Below are 18,623 nucleotides of genomic sequence, written 5' to 3'. Positions count from 1 at the left end.
ACGCAAGTATTTAAAGCATCCTGGATATATTTAGTTAGAACTTTGACATGTGTCATAACATCTTCTAACTCTATTTCAGGTACAAAAATAAATGCTGAGTGATTATACCATTGAAATACAGATCTTGCGTAAAGAGCTGGTGAAAAAGGGACTTCAGTTGGAAGAGGTAAGTCAGCTAATATTTGACCTTGGGTCCAGCTCAGCTGTATAGTATATTTGTTAATCCATCCAGGTGGGAGTCAAGGTCAGATGTTACAGTCACGTAACCAAGATGTGTCGTTTGGGCTAGCCAAGTAACAAAAATCAGGATACCAAAAAACCCTTACCATAGGCTATTGTGCAGCTAGCATAGTGTTATTAGTTACTGAAATAACTGATTCTTACATTTAAAGGGGGAAAGCAAAAATTTTTTCAAATATCTAGAAAATAAAACACTTAACAAGAGCAATAGTCTCAAATAAACCCCATAGAAATCCTTTAGCCTACTTAGTCCAATGTAGTTAATTTTGGTTCTATGCAATTCAGGATCAGCAGCAGCCTAAAAACTTCATCAGTTTCTACATAAGCATTCTACTAATCTTGATTCAGTCCAGTAGTATCCATGTTTGAAATATTATAGTTCTTTTCATAAGCTGGAACCCTGGTGGCACAGTGGTTAAAAGCTCAGCTGCTAACCAAAAGATCAAAAGTTTGAAACCAACAGCTACTCTTTGGAAACCCTATAGAGCAGTTTCTTCTGGACTATAGGGTCACTCTGAGTCAGAATCGACTCTACTGCAACAGGTTTTTTGTTTGTTTCATAAAGCTGATATAATCCATTTCTGTTGAAATGTATTGGTCAAGCATTTTCAGTAATCGGCAAAGTAAAGCTTCTCTGCAGATGATAAACTTAAAAATGGCCATGGTTAACTAATAATAATAATTCTTAAAAGTGAAAGACTTGATGGGGATTAAATACAAAATTAATGCAAAGACAAATAAAGTCAATTTAAAAAACTTTAGATAAAAATGTCTCTAAATAACCTTATTTTCAAAGAGCTTCAGATATAACACATAATAATCTTGAGAAATAATACTAAATAGGATACGCCAAGAATTTATCAAGATTATCAAGTCTGTAAACATTTAAGTAGTAATAAAAGCTCCTTGGGTAAAGGATGTGAATTATCCAGTTAAAACCATTGACTTTTATGATTATAGATTCAAAGGAAACAAAGTTACAACCAAGTTAGCAATTAAAATAATAAAATTATGACAATCGTAGGTGTTTGTTGTCTAGTATAAGGTAAATACCACTGACATTTAAATTTTAACTCAAAGAAAATTTGGCACATCTCCTGATTTGACAACACGTTTCATGTAACTCATAACACATTAAATAAACCTTTTTTAAATCACTTTCATAAAACAGAAACAAATCCTTTGTGGTTTTCCACAAAGTTTCAAAGTTGTCAGGAGTTTATCATAGGTTACCAAGAAAAAATAACTTGAGTTATTTAACCAAGGATTTTGAAAATAAAAACCTTTGGTTTTTCCAAAGCCATGCAGCTGTTTTCAACTCAGGAATTTATTTTGTCAAACCTTTGCCTTTGAGGCAGATTTTACAAAGAATAAAATTAACTCTTTAACCCATTAGTCAAAGAAAATTTTATTATCTTAACAGCAAGAAACCCAATTCTTTGCTTTATATGTTATTTGATATTAAAGCTCTTAAAAGTTCTCATAAATTAGCTCATTAAACTTTTAGCGACAGCAAACAAGAACTTTGACCATATCAAATAAATTCCGTTTAAATAGACTTTTTAAATTTCCTGTCCTTATTACATATCTCTTATAGTACCTTTCAGTGGCAAAAATGAACATATTTATTATCAGACACATATTATTAGCCCTAGTGGCATACTGGTTAAGAGTTGAGCTGCTAAACAAAAGGTCAACAGTTCAAATCCACCAGCCACTCCTTGGAAACCCCATGGGGCAGTTCTACTCTGTCCTATTGCCTTTTGGGTTGCTACAAATTGAAATCGACTGGACTACAACAGGTTTTTTTGTTTTTTGGTATATATATATATATCCTTTTTGGCATAAAAAGCAAGAAGCTATAAACCAATTAGAATGAATATCCATTAACTGAATCTAATATCAGTAAGTTACCTAAAAATCTTGGAAATAATTTAAGCCTATATATTACAAAACATAATTACTGATGAAGTAAAGTTTATCTAAATAGTCTATATTTCTACTCAAACCTTTACCATTTCTTATATTTTCTCAGTCTAACCTTAGATTTGACACCTTTTTATGTTGAGGATCCACTCAGTTCCAGTAACTGTATTAAGACAGCATTTTTTTAAATTTCAGGCCTCATTAAAGTCCACATTATCTTATTTTCTTCTGTCCTAAAACAGTTTCCACTTGGTTGTCAAGAGTCTTTTCAAAACACTCTCTGGAACAGTGTGGGTCTCAGAGGTTCATTGTAAAGAAAGTACCTCAGTTCATTTACGTATGTTTAAGTTAGCCTAGGTATTTTGAAAGACAAAAGATAACTAAATTATTTTCCTTCTAATTTTTATTATTCTCTTTGTAAGTAGTTTAGCCTCTTTCTTCTCATTCTGGGTTTCATAAAAATTACTCCTTTTCTTTAAATAAAACACATTTAATATAATCTATAGCCTAAGTTACTTAGAAAGGTTTTGCTTTTAAGATTTTGCTTTCGAGACCGACATACAAAAACCTTTGTCAGAACGGATTTGTTTTCATTAATTTCTTGGAATATTAGGACTATTTATGTAGGCACTTATTTATCTTTAAACCAATCACAGTAAATTATTTGAAGAAATGTTATAATTTAATTTAATAATACCATCCGGAGGTAGAAGATTATTGCGTTTTCACAACCCTGTTCTTTGCATGCTTTATAGGATCCTCTAGAGAATAAATTTAGGATAATTTATCCTTTTTAAGGCTTTGTTATACCAATCCAAATAAACAATCCATCCTTTTCAGTCCACCTTTCAAACAGAACAATTTATATCAAATTTTTTCAATCTATTTGCTGAAAGCCTAGCTCATAAGGCAGGTGCAAGAAGCAGTTTTTCTTGGAAGAGAAAAAAATTAAGTTTTGAAAAACTGCCTCCTAGAGAAAAAAAAAAGAAAAACTAAGCAACTGCTACTCAAAGCTTCCTGAGACAAGACAGAAACTCAGACACAAAACGAGGCAGAAAAACCACATAAATTCATGGATCTGTGAGGCCAGCTGAAAACCCAGGCTTATGTTCAACAGAAGACAAACATAAGGGAACCCAGTTTCTTAAAATGTATATAGAAATTTTTGGATGAGATAGGCTCAATTCAACAGAAAAACGTGTCCTAGATAAACTCATTAACTTACCAGAGTCTCAAATGGGGGATTTTATTCAGTCCCTTTGGCTAAAACTGAGCATTAAACAAAAGTTTTCTGAAAAGGACAATGAAAATGGGAATTCATTTTCCCAAAATGATCACTGAGCTTTCAAATTACTTCAAGTACATTCAGCTTATAGTGTCTCTGAATGTGAACCCTAAATTGGCATCTTGTTGCTGTTGTTGTTAGGTGCCGTCGAGTCGGTTCCAACTCCTATCGACCCTATGCACAGCAGAATGAAACACTGCCCGGTCCTGTGCCGTCCTTACCATCTTTGTTATGTTTGAGCTCGTTGTTGCAGCCACTGTGTCAATCCACCTCGTTGAGGGTCTTCCTCTTTTCCGCTGACCCTGTACTCTGCCAAGCATAATATCCTTCTCCAGGGACTGATCCATCCTCACAACTCGTCCGAAGTATGTAAGATGCAGTCTGGCCATCCTTGCCTCTAAGGAGCAATCTGGTTGTACTTCTTCCAAGACAGATTTGTTCGTTCTTTTGGCAGTCTATGGTATATTCAGTATTCTTTGCCAACACCACAATTCAAAGGTGTCAACTCTTCTTCGGTCTTCCTTATTCATTGTCCAGCTTTCACACGCATATGATGTGATTGAAAATACCACAGCTTGGGTCAGGATCACCTTAGTCTTCAGGGTGACATCTTTTCTCTTCAACACTTTGAAGAGGTCCTTTGCAGCAGATTTGCCCAATGCAATGCATGTTTTGATTTCTTGACTGCTGCTTCCATGGCTGTTGATTGTGGATCCAAGTAAAATGAAATCCTTGACAACTTCACTCTTTTCTCCACTCATCATGATGTTGCTCACTGGTCCAGCTGTGAGGATTTTTGTTTTCTTTGTGTTGAGGTACAGTCCATACTGAAGGCTGTGGTCTAGTCCATACTGAAGACTGTGGTCTTTGATCTTCATTACTAAGTGCTTCAAGTCCTCCTCACTTTCAGCAAACAAAGTTGTGTCCTCTGCATAATGCAGGTTGTTAATGAGTCTTCCTCCAATCCTGATGTCCCGTTCTTCTTCATACAGCCCAGCATCTCGGATTATTTGTTCAGCATACAGATTAAATAGGTAGGGTGAAAGAATACAACCCTGCCACACACCTTTCCTGACTTTAAACCAATCAGTATCCCCTTGTTCTGTCCGAACAACTGCCTCTTGATCTATGTAAAGTTTCCTCATGAGCACAATTAAGTGTTCTGGAATTCCCATTCTTAGCAGGGTTATCCATAGTTTGTTATGATCCACACAGTCGAATGCCTTTGCATAATCAATAAAACACAGGTAAACATCCTTCTGGTATTCTCTGCTTTCAGCCAGGATCCATCTGACATCAGCAATGATATCCCCAGTTCCACGTCCTCTTCTGAAACCGGCCTGAATTTCTGGCAGTTCCCTGTCGATATACTGCTGCAGCCGTTTTTGAATGATCTTCAGCAAAATTGTGCTGGCATTTTGGTAGAGGGTAAATCCAGGCTCATTTATCAAGGATGTTAAGAATCCTGTTCTCTTTGGTTGAAACTTTGGTTTTGCAGAGTCAAGTAAAATTCCTAGGGGGGATTCTGCCACAGAGTTTTGTCAGTGTTTTGTTTCAAGGTGTGCCTCTTTTGCATGAGAGATATGCAGCTGGTGGGCAGCCTAGTGCTCTGGTCCATCTCATACCCCTACTTATCCTTTCATGGGTATCTTCCTGTCTGTGGCAAGTGTAATAAGGGCATCTAAGATGCTTGACCTTTGCCCACATATTTTTGTGGCTGAAAGACTCTGGGATTCCTTCATAACAACCACACAAAATATGGTTTCATTCTTTCTGAACCTAATTCATACTGCTGGCTAGAGACCTAGTATCTTATTTTAGACCTTAAATGTACTAGCCTTTCCAATTGGAAAGTAAGTTAAAGTAGCCATTGATTTAACAAACTGTCATCATGGAGCTCAAACAAAAGCCAAACACGAACAAGACGTAGACCCATAGTTCTTGGTCATGTAGCGAGGCAGAGTTTCGTTAGGAAAATCAACTGCTTTCTTGGAATAGTATACCTCACACTGAGACAGTTTTAAGTGTTATGATTCACCAAACTCACAATTAATATTGGAGTTTGCACTATCCATCAGGATAGCATTTTCAAAGTCAATAATTCAAAACAAATCAAAAAATAAATCTCAGAAGGGCTACTATGCAAAGTGTGGAGGTCGGATTTCCCAGCAGATTTTTACCTGAGTGACCCCATGATAAAGAAGAGATGAAAGAGGCCAATCAGTTCAGGTTGGTACCAAAGCTCAAAACCAGCAGTTGATCCTGGAATCACAGAGGCTACCTAGAGAATCCCACTCTGACACCAGAAATAGAAAAGATCTTTTCAGAATTGAAACAAAGTTAAAACACTAGAGATTTACTATTTGATCAATAATTCCTGAATTAGGGAACACACAGCCTAAATTGTATGTTCCAAAGAAATGTGGCAACATCGGTGTTAATATAGTCAGAGGGGAACAAAGAGAGTCCAAGAAGTCCAGATTGTTTTAGCTGGTTTTTGAGAAGTTCATTAAAATGTTCTTTGAAATACTTTCTTCTCTGAAATATTAGTTTACTTAAGAAGACAAATGTTGCAGCTTTCATGGGCTGGGGGGGAGGTGGACATGTTATCAGGAGGGAGCAGTCCCTGGAGAAGGAAATCATGCTTGGTAAATTAGAGGGTTAGTGAAGAAGAGGAAGACTTTCAATGAGATGTATTGTCACAGTAGCTGTAACAATGGGCTCAAACATAGCAACAATAGTGAGGATGACACAGGACTGGATAGTGCTTCGTTCTGTTGTTCATACAGTCACTATGACTTGGAACAGATTTGATGGCACCTAAAAACAGCAGCAACAAAAGTTAGATTGTTTATCATCTTAAACTTTTGCCCTGTGAAACCAGGTAGTAGCCATGCTCTTCCAGCGTGGCATAAGGGACTTCTTGTTGGTTTTAGCTTCCACAGTCACAAGCAGAAGTCTCTAGAAGACTTTCCTCAGGTTTTTGTGACCAGAATTGGGTCATATATCCAATTCTGAACCAAATTTGGCCAAGAGCAGCCAGAATTTCTTTAAATCAATAGACCATCCTTCAATCAGTGATGAAAGACCAGGGGAATTGATGGTGGTGAGTCATTCACAATGTCCACTACACTTCATCAACTATCCTGAATGATTTTCATGTCTAATGCTATGTAAGTCATTGATCTACTTAATCAATCAACTTCATCAGTGCCCATTGATTTTTTTAAAGAGATTTGTCAAGAAATGGGGGCAGGCCATGTAACTTTCAGTTTGTTGACTTTCCAGAGGCTGTATCTCAAAACACTTTTGAATGAAGGTTGGGCAATATTGTATTATTTTTGAGAAAAAAGGGAAATCATTTTTCTGGAAAATAAAAAACTAGAAGAAGTTCATTTGCACTTTGGTTTAATTGGCATATAACTTTTCACAACATGAATGAGGTACATCATTTAATGTGTGTTCATAATTATGGATACTGTTTAAAAATAAACTTTTAAATTTGAAAAACATTCAAAAGTAAGAATGTTTATCTCTTCTCTTTCTGGAATCTCTATTTTGTTACCATTGTGTGGCTCCCCTAGAGTAAACTCCATTAAGACAGTGCCTTTATTTTATAATTTTTCAACTTTGATATTCCTAGTGTTCCAGAGTAAATATATGTGGAATGAATGACAGAAGTTACAACTTCCTTTGTAGCATACGGGAACATCTAGGCATGGTCCCCTTGTGGTGCAGTGAATTACTTAATATGGCCATAGTCTTTGTGACCCCTACACGATGACAGGTTAGGACTATGCGAATAAGGTACTTGTGGCATACCAAGGGAATAGGACAGCTTGCTTGTGATATAAATAAGGTTCATGGAACACTTTTGGGGGTGTACCGTGCAATGAATTACTTAATATGGTCTTTCTAGCCATGAACTTTGGGACTTACACACAGTGATTGAGTGTGACTATGCAAATAAGGTATATGGAACCTGTGATTGTTGGGATTGTGTGTCGACTTTGCTGGTCCATGTTTTCTGATATTATGTCATTGCCCTCCATTTTATTTGTTGTGGATCCTGACCTCCACATGTTGATGAGGTAGGATTGGTGTAAGGTGTGTCTTGGGCCACAGCCTTGCAGGAGGGTGTGACTCAAGCCCTTACTAAAGTTATGGACTTCCCTTAGAGGCCTGCACCTGAGATATATGTATGTGTTCTGGAGAGGCTCTCTCTCTCTGCATCTGGATCCCACATCCAGCTCATGATTAATTGACCTCCCTGGAGGCCTGCTGTCTGACCTGCTGATTCTGGGATCCGGTGGTCTCCATAGCCCCTTGGGCTGGCGGCCTGTCCTGTGACCTGATTCGCCAGTTTCCGCAGCCTTGTGAGCCAGCAGAGAAGTAGAGAGTGCTATGGGATGGGGTCATGCAAATAAGGTGTATGGAACTCTAATGAGGGGATTGGTCAGTTTTGCCACTTGCTTGTCTTAAAATGAGCCAACCCAGAAAAACGGGAAGGAGCGAGTCTCACCACCATCAAGAAGAATAGATGGGACCTGAGTGCATCCTTTGGACCCAGGATCTCTGCACTGGGAACCTCCTGGACCCAGGAGACAGAGAGAGAGAGCTATAACACTGAAGACAGCAAGAGATAGTAAGAAGCTGTGGCAAAGAAATGGTGGCAGCAGAGGCAGTAGAACCAGGAGACCAGCAGGTGATAGCGGGGGGGCTTCCTAACCTATAGAGTGAGAGAGCTGAGGCCTTCCAGCAGGAGGCTTGCTGGAGGAATGGGGTGGCTCTAGGCACTTGCCAGAGTTAGGCCTGCTGACCCACAGAGACATCAGGCAGGATGCTTGCTGGTGGAGTGGAATGCCTCCAGATGCTTGTTGGTGAAGCTAGGTTTGCTGACCCATGGAGATAGAGAGCCGAGCCTTAGGGCCAAGGATTATTGGCAGAGTGGAGCACCCCTGGGCACTTATAGGTGGACCTAAAGAGCTTTGTAACCCTTGCCCGAGCAGGGCAGAGACCAAGGTGAGGGGCCGAGGGATCAATGGCCATAGAGAAGCCTGCCTACAGGCATGGCTGAGAAGCTGTCCCGACCAAAGAACTGTATCCTGAGTGATTTTTTTATCCTGAATTGTAACCAATTACTTCCCTAATATATCCCATAATTGTGAGTCTTGCCTGTGAGTTCCGTGTGGCCATTGCAACAAATTATCAAACCTAGCAGAGAAGTAGAGAGTGCCATGGGAGGGATGGTTGGTGTCAGGATTGGTAAAAAAGTTGGAGAGAGGAGGTATGTCTGACCTCTGTCTCATAGGAATCAACCTTAGGCTGTCTATCTTGATTCTCCTCCCACCTTGTGAAGTTAGAGGAGGTCAGACACCCCTGCCACACCATTTTTACACCACCCTAGCTGATGCCTGCTACTCTCTAGATTTTAAAGTAAAATGTTCTCTTTTCCTTGGTGGAATTATTGTGAGGTATATTTTCCTTTGCTTCTTATGATCCGAGTGGCCTACTGGTGGCCAAGGTTGGGATGTGGTTAAAAAGGAAGGGATAAATAAGGCCTACTTTTAGCCTAGATCCTGTTTCTGTGCCTAATCTATACAAGTGAATTCATCCTGGCTTTCACCACGCTTTCAGCAAATCAGAAGTTGATATTATATAGGAGTCCTATTAAAATACTATTTTGCCAGGGTCCAGGAATACCCAAATCCCTTGATTCCTGCCTTGACCAACCACACTTCCTTCTCAAAAGGCTCTAATATGCACAAATGGGGCAAAATAGACAGCACAGTGTGTTCTTATTGGCTAGGGTTCTTTACCAAAATTTGAGTGCCAGTGAGTTACGGTGAATCATGGGGTACATTTGATTTCCTCCACACTATTGTTGTTGTGTACTGTCAAGTCAATTCCAACTCCTAACAACTCAAAAGGACAGAGTGGAACTGCCACATAGTGCTTCCGCGGCTGTAACCTTTATGGCAGCAGACTGCCACAACCTTCTCCTGCAGAGCAGCTGGTGGGTTCTAATTGACGACCATTCAGTTAGCAGCTGAGTGCTTAACCACCATGCCACCAGGGCTTCTCCCCCACCTAATATTAGGCCTAAATATTCCTGAAACAAGGAGGCTATAATGCCTGCTCTTTTTCTCCCAAAACTCCACCTAGAGTCTTGGAATTTACCATAACAATGCGATACAAAGCCCCACCTATCCAAATCAGGAAGGAAAGAGCACACTTCTTTGAAGACAAATCACTACCCCCTAGCAAAAATGGCTTCAATTAATACCCTGGAATTTGAACAATTCCAAACCTTGCCTTTCCTCCTTAAAAAAACCATCGCCGTCAGGTCAATTCCAACTCATAGCCACCCTATAGGACAGAGTAGAACTGCTGCAATGGGCTTCCAAGGAGCAACTGATGGATTCAAACTGCCCATCTTTTGGTTAGCTGCCAAGCTTTTAACCACTGTGCCACCAGGGCTCCCCTTTTTTCCTTAGGTTTCAGAAAAGATGAGAGTGGAGGGCAGAACACGGATTCCTTCCCTCAAAAGCCAACATAGCTCAGCTCACTACAGCTAAGTGCTCCACATGGAGGATCTGAGGCCGAAGCCTTAAAGTAATTAACAGAATAATTTTTCTTTCACTATTTCTTCTCCAGATCTTCTTTTTGAAGCCAAGACAAGAATTGGCAGCTGCCTTAGTCATCTAGTGCTGCCGTAACAGAAATGCCACAAGTGGATGGCTTTAACGAAGAGAAATGTATTTTTTTTTAGTAGGTTACAAGTCCAAATTCAGGGTGTCTGCTCCAGGAGATCCAGGGGAAGGCTTTCTCTCTCCGTGGGCTCTGGAGGAAGGTCCTTGTCCTCAACCTTCCCCTGGCCGAGGAGCTTCTCAGGCGCAGGGACCCCATGTCCAAAGGACGCCCTCTGCTCCTGGTGTTGCTTTCTTGGTGGTATGAGGTCCCTCTGTCTCCCTCTTTTGTATCTCAAAAGATTGCCTTGAGACACAATCTGAGCCTGTAGGTTGAGTCCTGTCTCACTAACACAACTGCTGCCCATCCTCCCTCATTAACATCATAGAGGCAAGATTTACAACACATAGGAAAATCACACAATACGGGGAATCATGGCCCAGCCCAATTGATACACACATTTTTGGGGTGAAATAATTCAATCCATGACAGCGGCTAATGGGGAATTCAGGGATTCAGGATTCCAGCCATACTTCTGTTTCCTCTTTTCTTTGTGTCACGTCTAGAGAGACAAACTCCCATTACGATGTATGTAAACACATATTAAAACATACTGTCATGTATTTAGAAATAGAATGACATAGTTTAAGATAACTTTCCAGTGCCTCTGGGAGAACCCCCTCAAGACACTCAAAAAAATATTGTTATGTATAATTTTCTCAGTGCTCTTCAGAGGTTTGGATTCTTCCAGAAATAGATGCTGAGACAAGGATTAAAGGGCAAATTGTTTATTTAGGAGCTGATTCCAGGAAGGAGTGGGAGGGCTTTGGGCAGTAAGACAGAGATGGGAAGGATGCTCAGGCACTCCTTGGAAACTCCATGGGGCAGTTCTACTCTGTCCTATAGGGTCACTATGAGTCAGAATCAACTCGACAGCAGTGGGTTTTGGTTTTAATGAGTGGTTTAGTACCCTCAGTGCCCAGGGCAAATCCTGCTGTGAACCTCTGGGAGGCAAGATAGAGATGTACATGAATGGTTCTACCCCAGAGGTGGGGAAACTGGGTTATTTATCCTCCATCTATCATCTTTTGAGGGCAACTTACAGGGCATAAACTTTTCAGGCCTAAGCATACCAGAAGAATTCCCTGGGCAGACAGTCACATGAGACTCAAGTAGGAAGGCTTTAGCCTGCATAGGGGGAGTGCCCTGGGGATGTGAATAGATGCCAATTGCTCCTGTTACAACTGTACCTTTTGGCACAGTCGTCTTGGATTAGCACTCTTTACCAGGAGTCTACTGCCTTAAAAAATCTAACTTAAGCTCTATTTCATATAAGATTATTTAATAAGTGCTATATTTTCCAACTTTCATCAGTAGGAAAAGTAACCTTATATACAATACTTGCAGAATATTGTATCTCTCCTTATTCCTTATGTAGCTTACTTACAAAATACATAATAAACACCGTGTGTGCCTTGCTCTTATATTATCTTTTACCGTTTTTGGTAACATGCCGTAGTTATATCCTGTCTCCTAAAAAATGAGTATTAGATAATGTCTTAGCTATCTAGTGCTGCTAGAACAGAAATACCACAAAATGGGTGGCTTTAACAAACAGAAATTTATTTTCTTAGTTTAAGAGGCTAGAAATCTGAATTCAGGGTGCTGGCTCTAGGGAAAGTCTTTCTGTCTCAGTCAGCTCTGGAGGAAGGTCCTTGTCTGTTTTGAGCTTCTGCTCCTGGGTGATCTTCATGTGGCTTGGGATCTGTCTTCCCCCATCTCTGCTTCTCTCACTTGCCTGATTAACCTCTTTCATGTCTCCGACTCAAGACACAAGCTACACTAATCCTGACTCATTAACATAACAAAGATAACCCACTCCCAAATGAGATTATAACCACAGGCATAGATGTTAGGATTTACAACACATATTTGGCAGGGGGAGAGGGAGGATGACACAATTCAATGCACAACAGATAATAGTCTGACTCAATGGCACTGGTTTTTTTTTTTTTTTTTTGGTTTTACTATATTTCAGGGATTATTTTAAAGTGCACACCATCATTTAAATCACTTATCTCTCACAATAAACCTATAAAGCAAGTGCAATTATTATGTCCAGTTTACAGATGAGAAAAACAAGGAAAAGAGACGTTAGTTCACTTGCCGCAGGTCACGGTGAATTATCATGGCTCATAGCAACCGTATAAGACAAAGTAGACCTGCCGCATAGAGTTCCCAAAGAGCAGGTGGTAGATTCAAACCGTTGACCTTTTGGTTAGCAGCCACATGGTATGACTGGGGCTGACCTATTTCAGAGCCTACGATCTTGACTGCTGGGCTATGCTGCCAACAGAGGAAGCATGCACGCAGCAGATTTTACGGTCTAGTCTTTGTATTAAGTGTTCTGGTGTGATTCTTATTTTTGTAAAGCCCCGTGTTCTGATACAGGTTTTCCGTGAATGTGGACCCCAGAGACCTATATCTGTCACTGCAACTGCGAAAAGTCAGCTCTGTCCCCAGTGCATTCATGCAGCTTGGTGAACAACAATTGACATACCTGTTGGTCCTGTTGATCCATAGTTCCATTCATGTTTGCCAAGCCTGTCGATATCCAATCTCTTTTAGCTAACTTTTTTTTGACACGTTACATCTTAGGTCTTCATTTTTTGTGATAAAATGTTAACAAAAGGATTAGAGGGCCCTCTCCCACTGTAGAATGTAGTCTCAGAATGCATAGTGCTGATATCTTTGCCCATTTCCTGTAGATGATAAGAGTGGTTGAGTATTTACCAAAGTTGCTATTTAGTTCTTATGGCTAAATCCTTGGGATTAGAGATGGCTTGGGGGATTTATGGAAAATGATAAGCATTCTAAACCCCCCACATTCAAAGAAAGCAATTGATAACAGAAGTCATAGCATGATATAAAAAGTTTTTTAACAATCCACCCACCAGTGCCCTCGAGTCGACTCCGACTCATAACATATTTAACAAATGTTATCATCAATAAATATGTAGGGTTACTCAACAAGAATCAGATTCTAATTGTATTTTATAAAAATTAAAATTTTCCCTTAATTATATTTTTTTCACCATATTGAAAAACAGAGTTGGATGTTTGGTAAATCAAGTTTAATTTGAAATGTGATCCTGCCCACTAATCCATGTCTACATTCTGATAACAAAACATGTAAACAGTTTAAACAGTCAAAGCCAGGCATCGACTTCTCCTCTCTGGCTATGAAAGTCCTAGATGGCATCTCCTTCCGATGTAAGGCTTTTTTGTCTGCCTTGAAAATCTGTTGTTTAGCTTGGCCACCTTCACCCATTGTCTCGCTAGATCTTCGGGCTAACTTGCTGAGCTTCTATATCAACACTGCTGCTTCATCTTGCACTTCTCTGTTATAGAGACTTTTCCTTCAACCTCATGAACCAATCTCTGTTAGCTTCAAACTTTTCTTCTGCAGCTTCCTCACATCTCTCAGACTTCAAAGAACTAAAGAGAGTTAGGGCCTTGCTCCGGATCAGGCTTTGGTTTAAGGGAATGTTGTGGCTGGTATGATCGTCTGTGAGGCACTGTGGACTTTTCCATTTCAAATCTTTCTGCAGAGGTGCCTTTGAAGCATTTTAAAAGAACAAATAATAGTTATCGGCACACTTGTGGTTACAAATGTTTTTGATTTATTCCTCCTTTTAGACCAAACAAACTTATTAAAATCTGGTAGTTCTTTTGCTTTTGAATTTTTTTTGACAAAACAAGAAAAATAAAAATGTTTCTATGTTTATGGAAAAGAGAAACAGTACAATATTTTACTTTTTTTGGCCCTTTTCTAAGTATAGCTAGAATCAAAGTTCTGTTCATTATAGAGAAGATGAAGTGTCAAAAACAATTCCTGTTTACACTGGGGAAAAATCAAGTAAAAAATTTAAAATATGGCAGCAATAACATTTCCTTCATGAACAGTCCAATTTTTAGTCAATTTCATTCAGGTGTCTTCCAAAATACATTCTGGGCCTTCACTCCACTTTGATGAAATAAATAAAACTAGGCTTAGATACTAGGGCGATCGGTTTTCCAAGGTGAAATTAGCAGAGCAATTTATTCACCATGTTTGTTTTTGACCCAGCTTTCTTCACTGTAGCTTATTCAACTCCTCTAAATTACCAGCAGCTCTTTAGCTGTTCACTAGCTACATAATCCATATAATTTGCAATGTCATAACTGTCCTTGGTTCTATTTCTACTCTATATTTCCACTATATGTCATTTTTATTTGGCCACTCATATGGAAAATTTGTAGTACTTAAAATGAGAAAACGATTTAAAAATATTTTTTTCCTAATAGATATTTCTTTAAGGCAGGCAAAATCTGGAAAAGAAAGAAAGAAAGTTAGGCAATCAGGAATAACCCTCAAATCCCAAGAGGTCAATAAGCCAAGGAGCGTTTATCCGTGTACCTGGAGTGAACAGGAAGGACCTCCACCTACTAGTGTTTGACAGCCATGGACTAATGTACGGACCAGCAGACAAAGGGGAAAACTGCTGAGGTCATCCTTGTTACAAACCCGTGAAATCTGATAACATGACAGCCTTTATAACTCTGGCAAGCAAGGAACCTGAGAAGTCAGGAGAAGGAAGGAAAACAGAAACCAGTATCATTCCCTCCTCCACTGTTATCATCCCGTCAGTATTTTGGTCTAATTTTCACAGGCTGTTTAGTTTCCTCCCATACCCAGAGGACAAGAAGACATTTTGCAATATTAAATTTTGTTCATGGCAAATATCAAAACCTCAGTAACTGATTTAGAATCTAATGACATATAGAGAAAAGGCTAACTTTTTCTCCTGATAATTCTTCTCAATAAAAATAAATTGACTCATCTATCTCACTGTCTGCATTGTTTAGCGCTTTATTGCCATACTATTATTAAGATTTGTTTCCAACCAACTTTTTTTTTTTTTTAATTTATTTCTTTGTGGGGCAAGTAGCTTTGTTTATTTATTTTACTTTTCCTTTTTGTTTTTGTTGTTTTATAAGCTACTACATAGTTCCAAAGTCAAAGGCAAAAAATAAAAATGTCAGAAAACTCTAGCTTCCATCCCTACCTCCTCCTCCCTGTATTTTCCATTCCCATGTGGATGAATACTTTTATTTGTTTTTGGATTAAACTTTCACTGTTTATTTCTGGGGGAAAAAAAGAGTAGATATGTATCTATATTATATATGTATATGTATTGGAAACCCTGGTGGTGTAACGGTTAAGAACTACAGCTGCTAACCAAAAGGTTGGCAGTTCAAATTCACCAGGTGCTCCTTGGAAACCCCAAGGGGCAGATCCACTCTGTCCTATAGGGTCACAATAAGTCGGAATAGACTCGACAGCAATGGGTTTGGTTTTATGTATATATATATATATATAACTGCATTTTACAACTATGTGGAAACATCATAGTTTGTTCAACCAGTCTTATAATGATGGATATTTGGGCTGTTTCTTGTATTTTGCTATTGCAAATAATGCTGGAAGGAATGTCCAGTGCATGCATTATTTTTTGTTAAAATTTTGCTGAAAGTTTTCTTACCAACTTGTTTTCAAAGAAATCTTTCTAGATGAGGGTAAACCACAATTCACATATAATCCATGTGATCTGCATTTTATCCATGAGAACAGTCTCCACAAACCTGATAGAAACATTTCAGGTTTCAAAGCAGAGATTGCATGATTGTCAAGCTTGAGAGGGTCTCTCCCACTTAGGAAAAGTGCAAAAAATTAACGAAGTGCAGAAAAGTAACTGAGCCTCTGCATGATTTCTTACAGGGTAAATAAGCCCTGTGAAAGATTTGTCATCAATGACAAATTGAACACTTTGGAGATCTAATAAGCTTTAAATAATTACAACAACATAGATAACAAAAACTATATTTTATTATGACCATTTATTATTCACCTCACAACGATAATTGAGAACCAGAACTGATTTCTCTGATGTAATAAAAACTAGACTGAGAGAATGGAGAATGAGTGTTTATGGAAATTCAGAATCCTCCAGGGAAAGAGGACAAATAGGAGCTATATGTCTCTCTCTATCTATTTATCTATTCAGATAGATAGATAGAGAGATAGAGATTATACATATATACATATTCATTCTTTCTTTCTTTTATTTTAAGGGATTGGCTCACACATTTGTGGGGGGAAACCCACTTGGCAAGCTGCACGATGGAAACTGAGGAAGGAGTTGATGTTGCATAACTGAGGCAGAATTTCTTCTTCTTCAGGAAACTGCAGTTTTTGCTTTTAAGGTCTTTAACTGATTGGATGATGCCCACCTACCTCATTGAGGGTTATCTCTTTTACTTGAAGTCAACTGTTTGTAAATGTTAACCACATCTACAAAATACCTTCGTAGCAACACCGAGAGCAGCGTTTGAATACATAACTGAGCTCTGTAGCCTAGCCCAGTTGACACATAAAACTAACCATCATAAAAAAACATAGTGCTGATGATTTCAGGTTTGTTGCTAAGAATAAAACTTTTGATTTAATTTCTGGCCTTATTAAAGAGACTGAGCTTAAATTTTTTTAATTATATTCATTAAATTAATTTTAAGAGCTTTAAAATCAAACCAAAACCTGTCAAGTCTAGTTAATTCCAACTCACAGCAACCCCGTATGACACAGCAGAACTGTCCCATAGGATTTCCAAAGAGCAGCTGGTATATTTGAACTGCTGACCTTTTGATTAGCTGCCAAGCTCTTAACCATTGTGTCACCAGGGTTCCTTAAAAGCTTTAGGAAGCCCTAAGTGTTGTTCTCTTCATTCCATTTTGCCATTTCCTTTTATTTCTAAGGTGGTATGCCTTTCATTCAAGAGAACAGACTGAACGAACTAAAGAAAAAATTTAAGTCTGGAGTTGCAATATTGAAGGATTCTTCGGGCAAAATACTGAATGACACAGGGAGCATCAAAAGAAGATAGAAGGAATACACAGAGTCACTGTACCAGAAAGAATTGCTTGACATTCAACCATTTCAGGAGACAGCATATGATGAAAAACCAGTGGTACTGAAGGAAGAAGGCCAAGCTGCACTGAAGACAGCAGTGAAAAACAAGGCTCTAGGAACTGACAGAATACCAACTGAAATGTTTCAACGAACAGAGGTAATGCTGGCATTGCTCACTGATCTATGCCAAGAAATTTGAAAGACAACTACTGGGCAAAACAACTGGAAGAGAGCCATATTTGTGCCCATTCCCAAGAAAGGTGATCCAACAGACTGTGAAAACTATCAAAAAATATCATACACAAGTAAAATTTTGCTGAAGATAATTTAAAAATGATCATAGCAGTGCATCAACAGGGAACTGCCAGAAATTCAAGCTGGATTCAGAAAAGGACATTTGTCTTAGTTATCTAGTGCTGCTATAACAGAAATACCACAAGTGGATAGCTTTAACCGAAAGAAATTTATTTCCTCACAGTAAAGTAGGCTAGAAGTCCAAATCCAGGGCATCAGCTCCAGGGGAAGTCTTTCTCTCTCTGTTGGCTCTGGAGGAAGGCCCTCGTCATCAATCTTTCCTTGGTCTAGGAGTTTCTTAGCACAGAAACCTCCAGTCTAAAGGACACTCCCTGCTCCCAGCACTGTTCTCTGGGTGGCATGATGTCCCCCTCTCTCTGCTAGCCTCTCTCTTTTATATTCCAAAAGAAATTGTTTCAATACACAATCTAATCCTGTAGATTGAATCCTGCAGGAAAACATGACATCAGGATTGAAAGAAGACTCATTAACAACCAACGATATGCGGATGACGTAAGCTTGCTTGCTGAAAGCGAAGAGGGCTTGAAGCACTTATTGATGAAGATCAAAGACTACAGCCTTTAGTATTCATTATACCTCAATATAAAGAAAACAAAAATCCTCACAACCGGACCAATAAGCAAGATCATGATAAACAGAGAAAATATTGATTTTGTCAAGGATTTCATTTTACTTGGATCCACAATCAATACCCGTGGAAGCAGCAATCAAGAAATCAAATGATGTCTTGCACTGGGAAAACCTGCTGCAAAAGACTTCTTTACAGTGTTAAAAAGCAAAGATGTCACTTTGAGGGCTAAAGTGAACCTGACACAAATCATGGTGTGTCTTGAATTAATCTCTTTTGAGATATAAAGAAGATTAAATAAGCAACTGGAAGAAGTAGAGATGGAGTAAGATAGATACCAAGACACATGGAGATCTCCAAGCAACCAGGAAGCACAAGCTGAAGAGACAAGTACCTTCCTCCAGAGCCGACAGAGAGAGAAAGATTTTCCCTAGAGCCAGCACCCTGGATTTGGACTTCTAGCCTCCTAAATTGTGCGAAAGTAAATTTCTGTTTGTTAAAGCCATCCCCTTGTGGTATTCCTGTTATAACAGCAAATATAACTAAAACAGCAGCTACGAAAAACGTAAAAACCAATGCCTTTCATTCTA

The sequence above is a fragment of the Elephas maximus genome, chromosome 21 (assembly GCF_024166365.1).
Source record: "Elephas maximus indicus isolate mEleMax1 chromosome 21, mEleMax1 primary haplotype, whole genome shotgun sequence".
NCBI classification, from domain to species: domain Eukaryota; kingdom Metazoa; phylum Chordata; class Mammalia; order Proboscidea; family Elephantidae; genus Elephas; species Elephas maximus.
The sequence above is the reverse complement of the archived record's forward strand: the minus strand, read 5'-3'. Positions refer to the sequence as shown.